At 41.9% G+C, this 13,301-nt stretch overlaps 1 long non-coding RNA gene across 3 annotated transcripts; it reads left to right on the top strand.

Annotated features, from left to right (window-relative positions):
• The first annotated feature begins 1,427 nt into the window (after positions 1-1,427).
• Positions 1,428-11,718, top strand: LOC146174512 (uncharacterized). Of its 3 annotated transcripts, XR_014702269.1 has the most exons (4): positions 1,428-1,518; positions 3,910-3,995; positions 6,937-7,000; positions 11,467-11,718. It is a non-coding gene; the product is annotated as an uncharacterized LOC146174512 (long non-coding RNA). The 3 variants fall into 3 exon arrangements; XR_014702268.1 differs by lacking the exon at positions 3,910-3,995; XR_014702267.1 differs by lacking the exons at positions 3,910-3,995; positions 6,937-7,000 and having other exon boundaries at positions 1,434-1,518.
• Positions 11,719-13,301: the final 1,583 nt, after the last annotated feature.

The raw sequence follows: 13,301 nt of genomic DNA, 5'->3' as shown, positions 1-13,301 counted from the left end.
ATTAGTAATGACTGCTTGCGCTGTCTTTCAGTTCATACATCAGATTTTACTTAAGTCTAACTTCCTCTTCACAGCGTTGAGGCAACGACCGTTCTTTAGAGCGTGCTCAATTTTCCCCTTTATACCTTCTTATGTCGGCTACCTTGCGATTGTTGATTAGCAGTTATCTTAGCCAGTTATATCTTCTTAGTGGTTGAGTGGTTTCGTGCTTTGGCTATTCCCGATCAAATCATTCGTGCTTTGCATGCAGCGGCAAGAAATTCCCTTCGCATTATCAAATTATTTCAATTTGTCTCCAAAACGACAGCTCTAGATTAAAATAGTAGACCGCTTTTCGAATTGCAAGTCTGTGCAGCATTCTATTTTGCCAATGAATATTTTCTGTTGACAATGTGTTTTTTTTTTCAAGACAGGTTTTGTTACCTTGTCTTCCGTACGACAATTCGCTCTATTTTCACTCTAGCTAGGTCTTCTCAATGTCCTATCTGCACTGCACCATTACAAAGCCAAAAAATAGGACGTCAATGCCCCATGATTGTTGAACGCCCATTTAATTCGAGCTCTGCAGCAATGCTTCCTTGTGAAAGTCATAACTATGTGTTTACAATTACCGAGTCTAATTAACATATTGATGATCGTGAATAAAGAGACAGAAATCTTCTCCTTGACGATTCGCTTTCGTGTGTGCATACACCGTTTTTCTCTTATCAGCCACTGCTTTAGTTATACATCTATATCTTAGTTAGAGTCTTATAGCACCAGCCATAAGCTGCCGCATTGCAATAAAGACAGCACGACAACATATGAAGGTCTGCTCTGACCAAGCCGTGCGAAATCACCTTCGTGGCTTAGCTGCAGCATGCCTAATACTAGATAGAACATTCTTGCAAGGCAGGATTCCTACCTCACCCTTCCATCTAAAACGCCTGGCCCTAGTTAACTATATCAGCATGCCTTCTGGTCTGTCGATGTCATACATCGCGACATCATGGATGTGCATGTCCATATCAAGAGCCAGGCTATAGAGTCTCATGCTAGGTTTATTGGAGGAAATGAGCACAAAATAGGCGACAAAAGGAAGCCATTTACGTGGACCTAAAAATTTAGAAAGAATGAAATATGATGTCTTTGTTCCTCACACGAGCATCTTCAATTAAGGAGCTGCTCTGATGAAGGATTTCACGACTTTCTAAATTGCAGAGCTTCAACTTCTGTTCACTGCCTCAAATATCGCGACTTCTTTAACGTCAACAATACAAGGTTTAGAAACCTCTAGAACGCGATCACTGGGCGCTGACGAGATCAAGCGTCGTATCAAGAACTCACAATCTGCAGCCTGTGCACATAATATTGATTTATTTTGGTACACGGCCACCTTCGAATGATCACAACACCGCGTGCTTGTTTTGTTTCTTTCAGAGTGGCAATAAAAAAGGAGCGCCAGATAAGCTTCGCAATGCAGAGTTACAAACTGTACGCTTTTGTATTCCTGGTTTGTGTCCAAAGCCTAATGCTGAGGTAGGTACGTAGTCTGCAGACTCGCAACGAGGTTACCTCTTTCCCAATTTATGAAAACTGCAAGATGTTTCGATAATCCACAACAGGTGTCGACTATTTCAGGGAAATTCCTCCAAGCTCCGTGCGAAGGACTCGTGCGCGTGGCCTATCCAGCCAGATTTCTTTCCTGCTTTAAAACGTATTTCAAACATTGGGAGACACGTCTGTATAGTCTATGCAGGGGGAATTTAGAGCAAGGCAGATAATATTTGCTTGAAAAAGCTTGATGAGTACACATATATTTACTTAACTTTAAGAAAGAACATTTTGCTTTAGACAATACTGGCCCATATTACACGAAGTGTTTTAAGGAAGACATAGCTTTGAAAAGTAGGGTTTTTGATGTATAAATACGGCTTTTCGAAACAACTGTATATTTGTTGGCGCACATTAGAAAATTTTAGAAAATGTAAATATGTTCCCGGTTATTGAATTTTTGAATAAGCCTTTTCAGCTTGTGCACGTCCCAACAATTTGTATAAGTGGTTTGTGCATAGTGATGTCCGTTTCGAATACTTCGAAAACGAAATATCCCCTTAACTGTGCTTAGCCAATTCTATCTATCTCGTTCCAAATGCCACGTCTTTTCGAAAATCTCTCTCCTGAGCACTGCGCACCATGCCGTCAGTCAGTGGCACAACTGATATTCATCTACTCTGCCTGGCGTGACCTGTAGAAGTAAGCAACAGCAAATACGCAAAACAGGCGGGATATATATGAATTCCATGTTACATCTTTGATTGACGGCTGCTGGCAGTGCTTACAATGAAGTTTTGAAAACGGGCGTCTTCTCGCGCGAGGTGGACAAAATTATTTGAAGTAAATAACAGTGGTTGTCGCATTTTCAGAATCATAAAAATTGAGCCGGATAATAATAATGGCCGGCTACAAATTTTTATAGCAACGAAATGGCAACTATATTAGGTAACTGGTAATTACAAAAATATTTTCTCCCACCTAATATTTATCAATAATATCCTATTTTAAATGTCCAGCAGCACTGGAAACTAATGTGCCCTGGAAGCCGTCTTCATATCTGAAAAAGCATTCTTTTGAGACCTACTTGCCGACATGTTTGGAACACGTAGTATTTTGAAGTTTAAAGCCATCAGCACTGAAGGCGAGCCCATTTTTAAAGCTGTTTTTCGATTTTGTGGTTCAAAATTTCGTACGCAAAAGATGCGCCTTTGAAACCTTGCTGAGTTGGCTTGCTGACATTACAAAATATTTATAGGAACTTTAGGGCACTCTTATACGGTAAATGCAAACGCCGTTTGTGTATTTGATGATATGCAAACAGGTAACAAAATATTAACGCCAGGTTCGCGCTTAACGACGTCAACATGTTTTATGCAATGTTTTAAAGCCAATTTAACGCGCGTTCCAATGCGACTAAAAGGTGGTAAGTAAAAAAAATATACGGGTGCCACATCTATACTACATGCCCTTAACAATACAATAAATGTTCCCCTTAAATTTAAAGAAGAAAACTGATTGGTATTTCATTCAGAAATGCTTGTAATTATTCAGCCCTATACATTCTATAATGTTCGTTTTGCGGTAAGCCCCATCTACAAAGACAACGCAGATACCAGCTCTGCAGTTTTTAAAACCACGTTTTTAAACGGTAAAATAAATATCTCTTTACACTGGTAAAATAATAAGTACAAGTAAACGAAGACACAAATTCATGATTTTCTCTAAGGGGTCCTGCAATGTAACTGAGAGCGTACTTTGGTTGTTTGTTAAAATTTTTGAATGACGGCGACTATTGGCACCGGCCGCAGCACGCGTATTTTGGTTTCTAGTAATTTAGGTTGCTAGAGAATCAATATTACATTACTGGCGGTGTAGGCAATCAATGGTGGTTCTTGCAGTGGATAAAATTTCCACTGGAATGCTTGTGAAATGTTTGGATAATTTGAAAATGCACTGCACATTTTGTCGCTTAGGAAGATATATTGTGTCCCGTTGTTATATTCATTGAGAATCAATGATTCAAATATGTTTCTTCTACTCAATGGCACCGCAAAGCAAACACAGCAAAAAGCACCAAAATAAGCCGTAGGTCCTTTGCATCAAAGATTTTACAACCTATACACGAGGACAGTTACACCTGGCTATGCAGCCAAACTTAGGCACGAAATTGAACATCCTCGCCAGTGCATCCTCGCTATTGTATAATACCTGCCGTTGGAGTGAGGGAAAGGAGTTGGCAAAGATAGGGCTCACGATAAAATCACTGTTTTTGGGGATTCATCGTGACATAGGTATGTGTCCTTCCCCAGCAGCACGACCAACTGATATGTCAACTAAAACATGTTTTCTCATTGTCTCCATATTTGCTTGCAGGACGTTTGTGAGTGCATCCTCAGTGTAAAATGTCTATAAATAGGAATATTATAAAACATATTGAATTCTTATGTGATTATGCACAGGTAATTATTTATATAGCAAGTCTCATCACTAACGATAAAAAGTTAAATTCCTGGCAATCAATCTAGGAGCTTAGCCTTCTTAATTACCCTGATATTTGTATATTAAAACATGTCTGCGACGCGAGTGCAATGCTCATATTTAAACAAAAATTGCATATTGTTCGCAATTCTTTGCAATCTTCTGTACTGAACATGCTTTGACACAATTATATACTGTGTGTCTGTGTAGAGAACCTCTTCAGGCCATAAATATCAATATAATAATTTGAGAACTAGGCTTCTTAAGAGTGAAAAAGGAGAGGCCAAATTCAAGTATTAGCCTCAACAACGTCCTCACTCCTTTGCATAGGAAAATTTATAACATCGTAGAAACAACGCAGAACAGCGAATAAAAAAAAACTTTTATTGCGTGTAACTCAAAAAAGATGCTCATGTAGTTTAGTTTTTGACCCCTCTGGGACAGCCTCGCGCTATATCACTGCATACGCTTTTCTACAATCAAAATATGTGAGCCTTCTTCATCACTTCGGTTCAACACGTCATTTAATCGCATTCTTAATAAAAAGAAACGTCTACTTAGAACAGCTAAACTCTTTAATAGCATCAGTGCTTGGTCAAGATATTTTACATCTGAAAACCTGTTCGAGTCACAATCATTGAAGGCAAAACGCGTGTTCCACTCATCCACTTTACCCGACATGTTTATAATCCCTAAAAGTTCTGGAATGTTGATAATCTCAAGCGTGTGAATCTTTATCCTTCAATGACATACAAAAACTGCACAGTTTCTGATGATAAAGCCGCAGAATTATGGACTAGTACTTTTTCTGCTTTATTCACAAATCAACAGCATGACGACGCCGCTGAAGTTAATTGTCTCAACCATCCCACAATGCCAGACATTTTTTTCGACCCTCATAGCATAATGCAGCTCATCGATTCGCACAAGCCCCCGTCATCAGCTGTCATCGATAGAATCAATTCCAAACACTAAAACGTCACCAATGTCACCTTGTCTCACATATTCGACAGTCCCTTTCACCTAGGGTGGTGCAGGCCGAATGCGAAGTGGGTAAGATAATTCCGGTTCAAAGAAAAGGCCCATCTTCCTCGTGTTACAGTTACGTCAAAGCTCGCTTATCTGTGTTGTCTTGAAGTTAATAGAAAGTGTAATCTAGTGAAGCACAAATAAAGGTCTATATATTTTCTTCATCCCAGCGAACTAGGTTTTCTAAAGGGTCAACCTTGCGAAACACATCCAGCACTTTTTGTTTATCACGAAAGCTCTTCTATTGATATTACATTCCTGCAGGCGCAGCGGTAATTAATTTCGTGAAAGCATTTGACAACTTGCACATATGCGTATTTTTTCTAAACTTTCCGGCTTAAATATTAACCCTTCAGATGTAACTTGGATCAATGCCTTTCTCACCAATTGACAGCAAATCGAATGCGGCAACAAATGTTTATTGCACACGGGCTGGGTGGTCTTCTAGCTGCCTGCAGATACTGTTCTTGGCTCCTTAATGTCCCTTATCTATATCAACGAATTGTGGAAGGACATATTATCTATCTTTCCTTTGCTCCCTGATGACTGCGTACATTATCGCCCCATCCGTAGCACTGCCGGCATATCCGCCTTACAAAATTATCTAATTGTCATTGAGTGCTGATGTAACAAATGGCTAATGTCTATCAGTACCAATAAAACATACTTCATACCTTTTTATTGAAAACACTCCTACCTATTATCAAATTAGGCATTTTTGTTTCAGTAATCTCCAGTGTTCCCTCCTGCAAATACTTAAACAAAAACACAACCAGCAACCTTTCGCGGAATGACCATATCTCGGCTCTAACAAATGGTGCTAACCGATGCCTCGGCTTCCTTCGCTGTCATCAAAAACTTGTCGCCTCCCTGTTAAACGCATGGCCTATCTAGCCCTCGTTCTGCCAAATGGCGCATGCGCTATTTGGAATCCGCTCCAATCTTACCTCGCTAACACTCTTGAGTCCGTGAAAAATCAAGTCACTCGATTTGTTCACTCTGACTACAGCTACTTCACTAGTATATCTTATATAACGTATCAAGCCACTTTCGCTCATCGCCATAAATTGTCGCGTTCACCTTTCGCATAAACTTTATCATTCGTAGTAATCCTTTTTGTCATCCTACCTTCTCACAGTCTTCGCAACGGCTCAGCCACAGCAAAAATGTTTACGCACCGCCTGCCTATAGTACTGAGCTCTGTTTCTCATTTTTTGTTCAGACTGCAAAAGACTAGCATGATCTTCCTCCGGCAGCACTAGTATACTCTATTCTTCAGCATTTCAAAAGTTAAGTCAACAAATAATTTACTGATATAATAATTCATATGCTGTTTGGATGTTGTACTGTTTTTCCTCATGTAAAACCCATATCTGGGGCCGTTGAGATCTACTCTGAATGAATAAATATTTGACTGGTAGCCAAAGCGGATTGCTACAACGGCCGAAAAGGAGTGCAATAATAAAAAGCAGAAGTGATAAAATGAAACGAACATTATTTATGGGTAGCGGCATAAGTATCTTATAGAGCACCCGTACAGATGCGAACAAGACAGCGACATTAGCAGTGCAAACATTCTCTCTCCGTCCCGCTGAGTGGCAGTATTTTATTGAGCTGCTTAGGTGGCAGGTTAAACAAATTTTGAATTCCTTCCTTATAAATCAGTCGCCATCAATCGCGAGAGTAGTGAGTAGGGTACTTTTTATTTTAAGTAAGGAGTATAATATTCAACGCTCTCGGATTCTCAACAGTGTTTCCTGGCGTAAGCATTTTGCGGGAGAGCTGTTTTTAAAGACCTGCGATGATTTAATGGAAATGAGCCGCACACAGATCATTTACAAGGACCATGGTCCTGACTGTACAAAATTCATATATTTGAATTTGTTTATTTAGGGTGAATGGCTGTGTCATAGGCCCACCGCAAAAGAGAGCAACTGATCCGTATTGCGTCGGACAAGTGAGTAACATTTATCAACATATTATAACTAACCTGTGTCGCCTGATGAACTGGTCACAATAGTTAAGCAAGGATTTCACTTGCGCCGCAATAGTAAGAAGTATTTTAAAGACCGCAGCAACCGATACCAAAGTTGCATTCGTAAAGTGACATATACCTATATATAGGGTATTTGAGCGAACACTTTCAGTATTCCTAAACCTAGCAACGAGAATTCAAACACTGTTTTCAGATTCTGATGGCTCTGCGGTCGAATAAGGTAGTTTAGAAATCTTTCTGTATAAATATTTGGCCAAAATACTCTAAATCAATTATGAATAACTAGAGGTCGGGGTAGGGCTTTTGTGGAAATACGTTGTGGGAAAGACAATGTCAGTTTGATTGTAGAAAAGAAGCCGGAATGTCCAAAGTTGTACAACGCGTAGAAATGCAGCATATTTTAGTACAGGAAATAAACAGTGTCTATGTAATGGAAGAAGATCAGTATGAACGCTAAATCCGCTGATAACGTGTCGGAAATATTGCTGTGCCAAATCCGCTCTGCCTTGCCCGCTGTGCCACGCTAGGCAATGTATTTTGTTCGCATCCCTGAGCACGAATAGTCATTCCTCGTCTTGCACGCTGAATGAAAATACCAACTGCATAATGCCCGACAATATGGATCATGCTTGTCGAACTTGGCCCTGGAGTCTCTGCAGAACTTCATTATATATTTACTGAAGTTCTGCAGAGACTCCAGAGACCGTAACTTCCAGACTAAGCTACTGCTCATTAAAGCTTCTGAAATTCTCTGTTGTTTCAAAGCATATGTGATGCTTCTTTCGTGCTGCAGAATGTCTGATAAAGTGTCTTTTTTTGTTTCTGCCAAACTGCGATGTTGCATTGTTCCTTTACTGCATTCAAACTTTCTTGTCAGCCTTAGGCAACCCGGCTGAAGTAACAAAAAAAGTGTGCGAGTTTGCACTGCAGAAACATTTATGTTTCAATAGTTCCAAAATTATGTTCTAGAAATTTATTTATTTCCCCAAATCCTTAAATTTGGGGCCCTGGGAAGATGGTTCCTGAAATATTGTGTACACCTTTAATTAAGACCATTTCATGGCTCATTGGTGAATGTTTGGAAGCTATAGTGTAGGGGAATGAGATAATGCGAGAAAATAGGAATAGGAACTATTTACAAGTTAAAGAAGAGGCAGGTAAAACATCTCAACAGAAGCAAATATAAAAAAGAGCCGTAACTAATGAACACTAAATGAAATTCGATCGCTAGTCGACATCCACATCAAAACAGCTCCTCCCAGAAACGCTAGAAATTGTGTTTTTTTTTTCATGTGAGCTTGTCAGTATCAAACAAGCTAGAATAAATAAAAAAACGCCACGTGTTCGCTAGCCTGCAGTAATTAAAAGCAGCCTAGAGGAGCAACCATGCTTAATTATTTAAGAAAGAAACTTTTGGGGTTTATTGGCATTCGCGTCCTGTGGCAAAGCCTTTACTGCAGGGTCCTCTGCCGGTCCTGACATATTCAGATGTGCAATAAATCATTATTGCGATACGTAATTTTGGAATTCACGGTCTTTGCTTCCATGCTTATGATAATTTCTATGTGAAAAATGGGCGTTGTAATGACAAATATATTATAGCTAGGTTAATGCCTGTTTCCAACGAGAACAGCAAATTCTGCAGGCTTTATTAGGCCACTTTAGGAATTTTATGAATGGCGGGATAATGTCAATTTCCTGTTCGTGCTCTCCAACGCGTGCAGAGAATGTTTCCAGTACTGTGTGAAGTCATAGTTTGTTCCTCCGCAGCGTCATTTCTGTCCATGAAACCTGGGCTAGTTTGCCTTTGTGTCCTTTTTTTTTAAATAGTTTAGTTCCAAATTTTAGAGACTGGTTTGTAAAGTCGGTGACAGGGAACGGAAATAAAGGGGATGCAGTCTGTAACTCAAACTCAGGCAGAAATCACCGTAGTTGCATTTATCAAAGAATCGTGCCATATTGCCATCGTCAAGTGGTTTCTTTTGTAAAACTAATGTAGTAATCCCGATCGCCATCAGCTCGCGCGCCAACCCGAAGAGGTCGACGAAGTGGAGCCGGAGCCTTGTTGGTACTGCACTGTTGATTCGAACGCTACCCCAGTCGCTTTGGTTTGCGAACGTTGCTTACGATCTTCGTGCTCCAATAAACACCTTACACTTGGTGGAGGTCTCTCGGTCGTCGCCCCAGTCCTCCTCGCAAATTTCACCCTAGAACTTCAGAACCGCACGCTACCGCCTTCGGTCACAACCATGCAGGACGCTCCCAGCCAACCATCGGCGCCCATCACTGCCACTCCTGCCACCATCTTCTGTCCCTGGGCACAACGCCCCCGTGACCCACCTTTCTTCAGTTGTACCGACGACCATGACGATGACGACTGGCTGGCCTCTTTCGAGCGCGTCACCACTTAAAACCGCTGGGACGATTCCATAAAACTGAGCAACGTCCTCTTCTACCTCACGGACGTGGCGAATCTGTGGTTTCGAAACCACGAAGCCGATCTTCCGACGTGCTCTGTCTTCAAGAAGAACTTCGCGGATGTGTTCGGCCGTCCTGCGGTACGTAAACTACGCGCCGAACAACGCCTCCATGCAGGCCTTCAACTTCCCGAGGAAACGTTTACCGGCTACATTGAGGACGTGGCTGACCTCTGCAAGCTGGTCAATCCGTCCATGCCCGAGCCCGAAAGAGTCACACATGTTCTAAAAGGTCTCACTGATGATGCGTACTATATGATGTCGGTCAGGGACCCTACTTCCGTATCCGACATTATAATACTGTGCCAGAGGTTTGACGAGCTACGAAAGCAACGCGCTTCTACGCGGCGGGCTGCCGCACCTGCCGGCATTGCTGGCTTGGCACTGGCTACGCCGTCTGCGGAACAGTCTCAATTTATTCAGAATATCCAAGACTTCATCCGCGAAGTAGTTGCACGCCAGCTGTCCATCCTCCATCCAGTTCAGCCGACCGTCTGCACTTCGCTAATTAGCGCCGGCCAACGCGCCATCCCGATCGCCATCAGCTCGCGCGCCAACCCGAAGAGGTAGACGAAGTGGAGCCGGAGCCTTGTTGGCACTGCACTGTTGATTCGAACGCTACCCCCGTCGCTTTGGTTTGCGGGCGTTGCTTACGATCTTGGTGCTCCAATAAACACCTTACGCTAAGAATAATTATGATAATCCCATGTGTCAAATTTGAGCCGTGCTAATAAGTGCTTTTATAGCACGTTGAGGCATAAAATTCGAGAGGTGCTTGTAGGTATGTTTCTGCAGATACATAAGCGTTCCATTTTTCTCACGAGCCAAAAAGAACTTTCAGGAGAGAGAGAAAAGACATGGAGATCTGAGGCTCTCTTTCTTGCTCTTCTTCCTCTTCTTCTGAAAACTAGTCTTTGGTCGTGCCAAGTCAATCCCTTTCCCTCAAGTCCACCGACGAGGATACCAACAGTGGTGCCGCTCAACTGCGGATCGGGCGCACAGGAACGGTGCTCGGAAACATTTAAAAATGCAACATTAATGCGCCCTTAACCTGCTTGCAGTGAAAAAAAAAGTTTCGGTTGTTGCGTTTTATTTATAATTCTGGTGACAACAAACGCTAGCAAAAAATACATAGAACATATTACCTATTGCATTAGCGGTGAAAGATTTGCCTATCTTGTGTATCTGCTTTCATCCAAATTATAAGACTTTAGTCCGGTTATATGCTTAGTGAATGAAATTGGGACAAGAGATTTATTCTTAAGATGGCCAAATGAGGTGGCTCAGTAGTTAGGCCACTCGAATGCTGAGTCAAGCACGCGGATCGAATCACGGCCGCGGCGGCCAGTTTTTGGCGGAGGCGAAAAGCAACGCTGTTGTGCAGTGTGCGCTGTCACTGCGAACGAAGGAACCCTAGGTGGATGATATTTCAGTACTCCTTCATTACCGTCTATTCCATGGCCTGAGTTGCTTTGGGACGGTAAACACCAAGATCAAATCAGGCCTCCGTATGGCACTACAAGATTGGAAAGGGATTGCATGATAAAAAAAAGCATTTTCTTTGCATATGGGTTCTCTATCTGGTAGTACTCAGCTTTGTACGAAAGGAATCGCAGACTCAAACACTTGATTCTTGAATTGTTTAAGAAACTAGTGATTGGAAGTTGTTTTGCCTGGGATTTTGACAGAGCGCTTTCTAAAAAAACGGAAGAGATTATCGCCTGGTCTAGCACAACGGCCTTTTGCACTTCCCGGCTCAATAAACTAAATTTTCTCAGTGATTATTCCAACGGAGGTGGAGTTTTGGTAGCTCCAATGCCCTCATTTGCTAGAGCGTAATACCACCGCTGCAAAGAAGATAAAATTGTGGGGTATGCGGCGATTAATATATAATACCGCGACAAGCCACAAGGGAATCTGGTTGATATTGTTATACATGTTCTTTCGCAGGAGTGCGGGTGATTCGGATGGTGCCCTCATGAGTGTCACTGCAAAGGTCGGAGTCCATTCTGTAATGGGTACTGCCACCACTGAAGTACAGGAAAAAACACAGAATCCTTTGCACTTTGTGCAGATGTCCGTGGTTTTTCTGTTTCAGTCTCCGGATTGTTTCTGAGGCATCAGCTTTTTCCTGAGCATTTCTAATGTGGCCGTACATTTTTGCCCATTGAATGTTTAAGCATACAATAAAATCTTCAGCTGATGGTCATCGCTGTGTTCTTCATTCTTCGTCCTTTTTTGTCGGTGGTTGCCATCTTTGCGGTGAACAAGTAAGTCGCAGATGCCGTAAACATGGAACAAAATAGCGCACCCTTCTCCCAAGTGTTTACGGAACTGCATTGAAAGACAGCATAGAGCATTTGCAGAAGCAATGTTGTTTCCTCATATGGGCTTAGAAAAGATAGCAAGGGTATAATTCCACAGTTCATAGCTTCGTGCAGCCACCTAGATTAATGTCCGCCCCGCGACGTTTGCCTCCTTTGAAATCCATCCAGTTATCTTCGCTAAATATGCAGTCTCGGAGCTTGACATTGCAAGTACTGGCGGTAGTTTAATTTTAATATTTATTCTGATGAAGAGATTCTTGTAGTTTCCCTTTGTTCATTGGTCTCCTGTTCCCCATTCTCGGTCTTTGTATTACCCTTCATGTTCTTTCTTCAGTTGCTCTATACTAAATTTGTGCTTAACTCTATCCTAAACCTCCGTGTGTGTGAGCCATAGGCGAGCACTGGTACAACAAATTTGTGTGAGAGAGCTGAATAAGACTGATTGGTTCATGTTTGAAGGGAAAAACGAAAACAGAGCTTATAGTCGAGAAAACAAAGCAGGTACAAACGCAAGCGCTGAGTGACAACTTCAGTGATAAATGCCGACAACTCGAGCAAAATTGCGCAGCAAACGTTTTGGTTGTTACTTCGTGTGTTTGTCCTATTTTTTACGTCCCGTCTGTAAGCGACGTTTCCGTCATTGCTGACCAACTGTTAAGTGATTTGCTTTCAAGGAATGCGGCTAAACTGTCGTTGGTGTCCTGGACTATCTGCGAAACACTTTTTCCCTAATCTTTTTCTTGTTTTCTGACTCTCGTGGTTTGTTAAAAAACCTACAAAGGATGACCGCATTTATTCGCCAAATACGTTTAATTTGGTCTGCATGGTCGATAGAATCCCTGTCACGATGTAATGATACGTGCTCATGAGCCGGGCTGGTTTAGAGTCAGTAATGGTGACGCAAAAGAACAATAATTTAACCCGTATTATGCGCACACTGCAGGAAATTGTGATAATATGCAAAGATGACGACAGTGTCGCAGAATGCGAGCGGACAACAAAGTTCTGAATAGATTAAGACCGGTATTTTTGAAAAAAAAAAGAATTGTTTTGATGCTAACCAGTGCACTGATTGCGTAGTAGGTCCTAAAGAAATTTAGATAATAACTGACTCCAGAAATCACAGGGTGCCCTGAAACTGGGTCAGAGGCGTCAATGAACTTTTTGGGTGTGCGTATATCGAGAGGCATGGCCAATTGTTAAAGTGCACTCTAAAATATATCATGCAGCATCTTCTTGCCTTGTCTACATCCGCCGTGTCGGAGCAGGGCCTACCAAAAAGCGATCGTCGCGTGAAGAGCGTCTACCGCGACCCAGATGATTTCGAAGCACATCGGAACGCTCAAATATGGCACGCTATGACAAGCATGCCTTCATACATTCCGCTAGTGACGAAGGACTAAGTTGAAAGCATTAGAAACTATGTAAAAGGGGAAACAGCTGGAGAGTTAACCACTG

Source organism: Amblyomma maculatum, chromosome 11, assembly GCF_055883805.1.
Source record: "Amblyomma maculatum isolate TAMU_Amacu chromosome 11, ASM5588380v1, whole genome shotgun sequence".
In the NCBI taxonomy this organism is placed as follows: domain Eukaryota; kingdom Metazoa; phylum Arthropoda; class Arachnida; order Ixodida; family Ixodidae; genus Amblyomma; species Amblyomma maculatum.
This window is presented reverse-complemented; position numbering and strand designations above follow the sequence as displayed.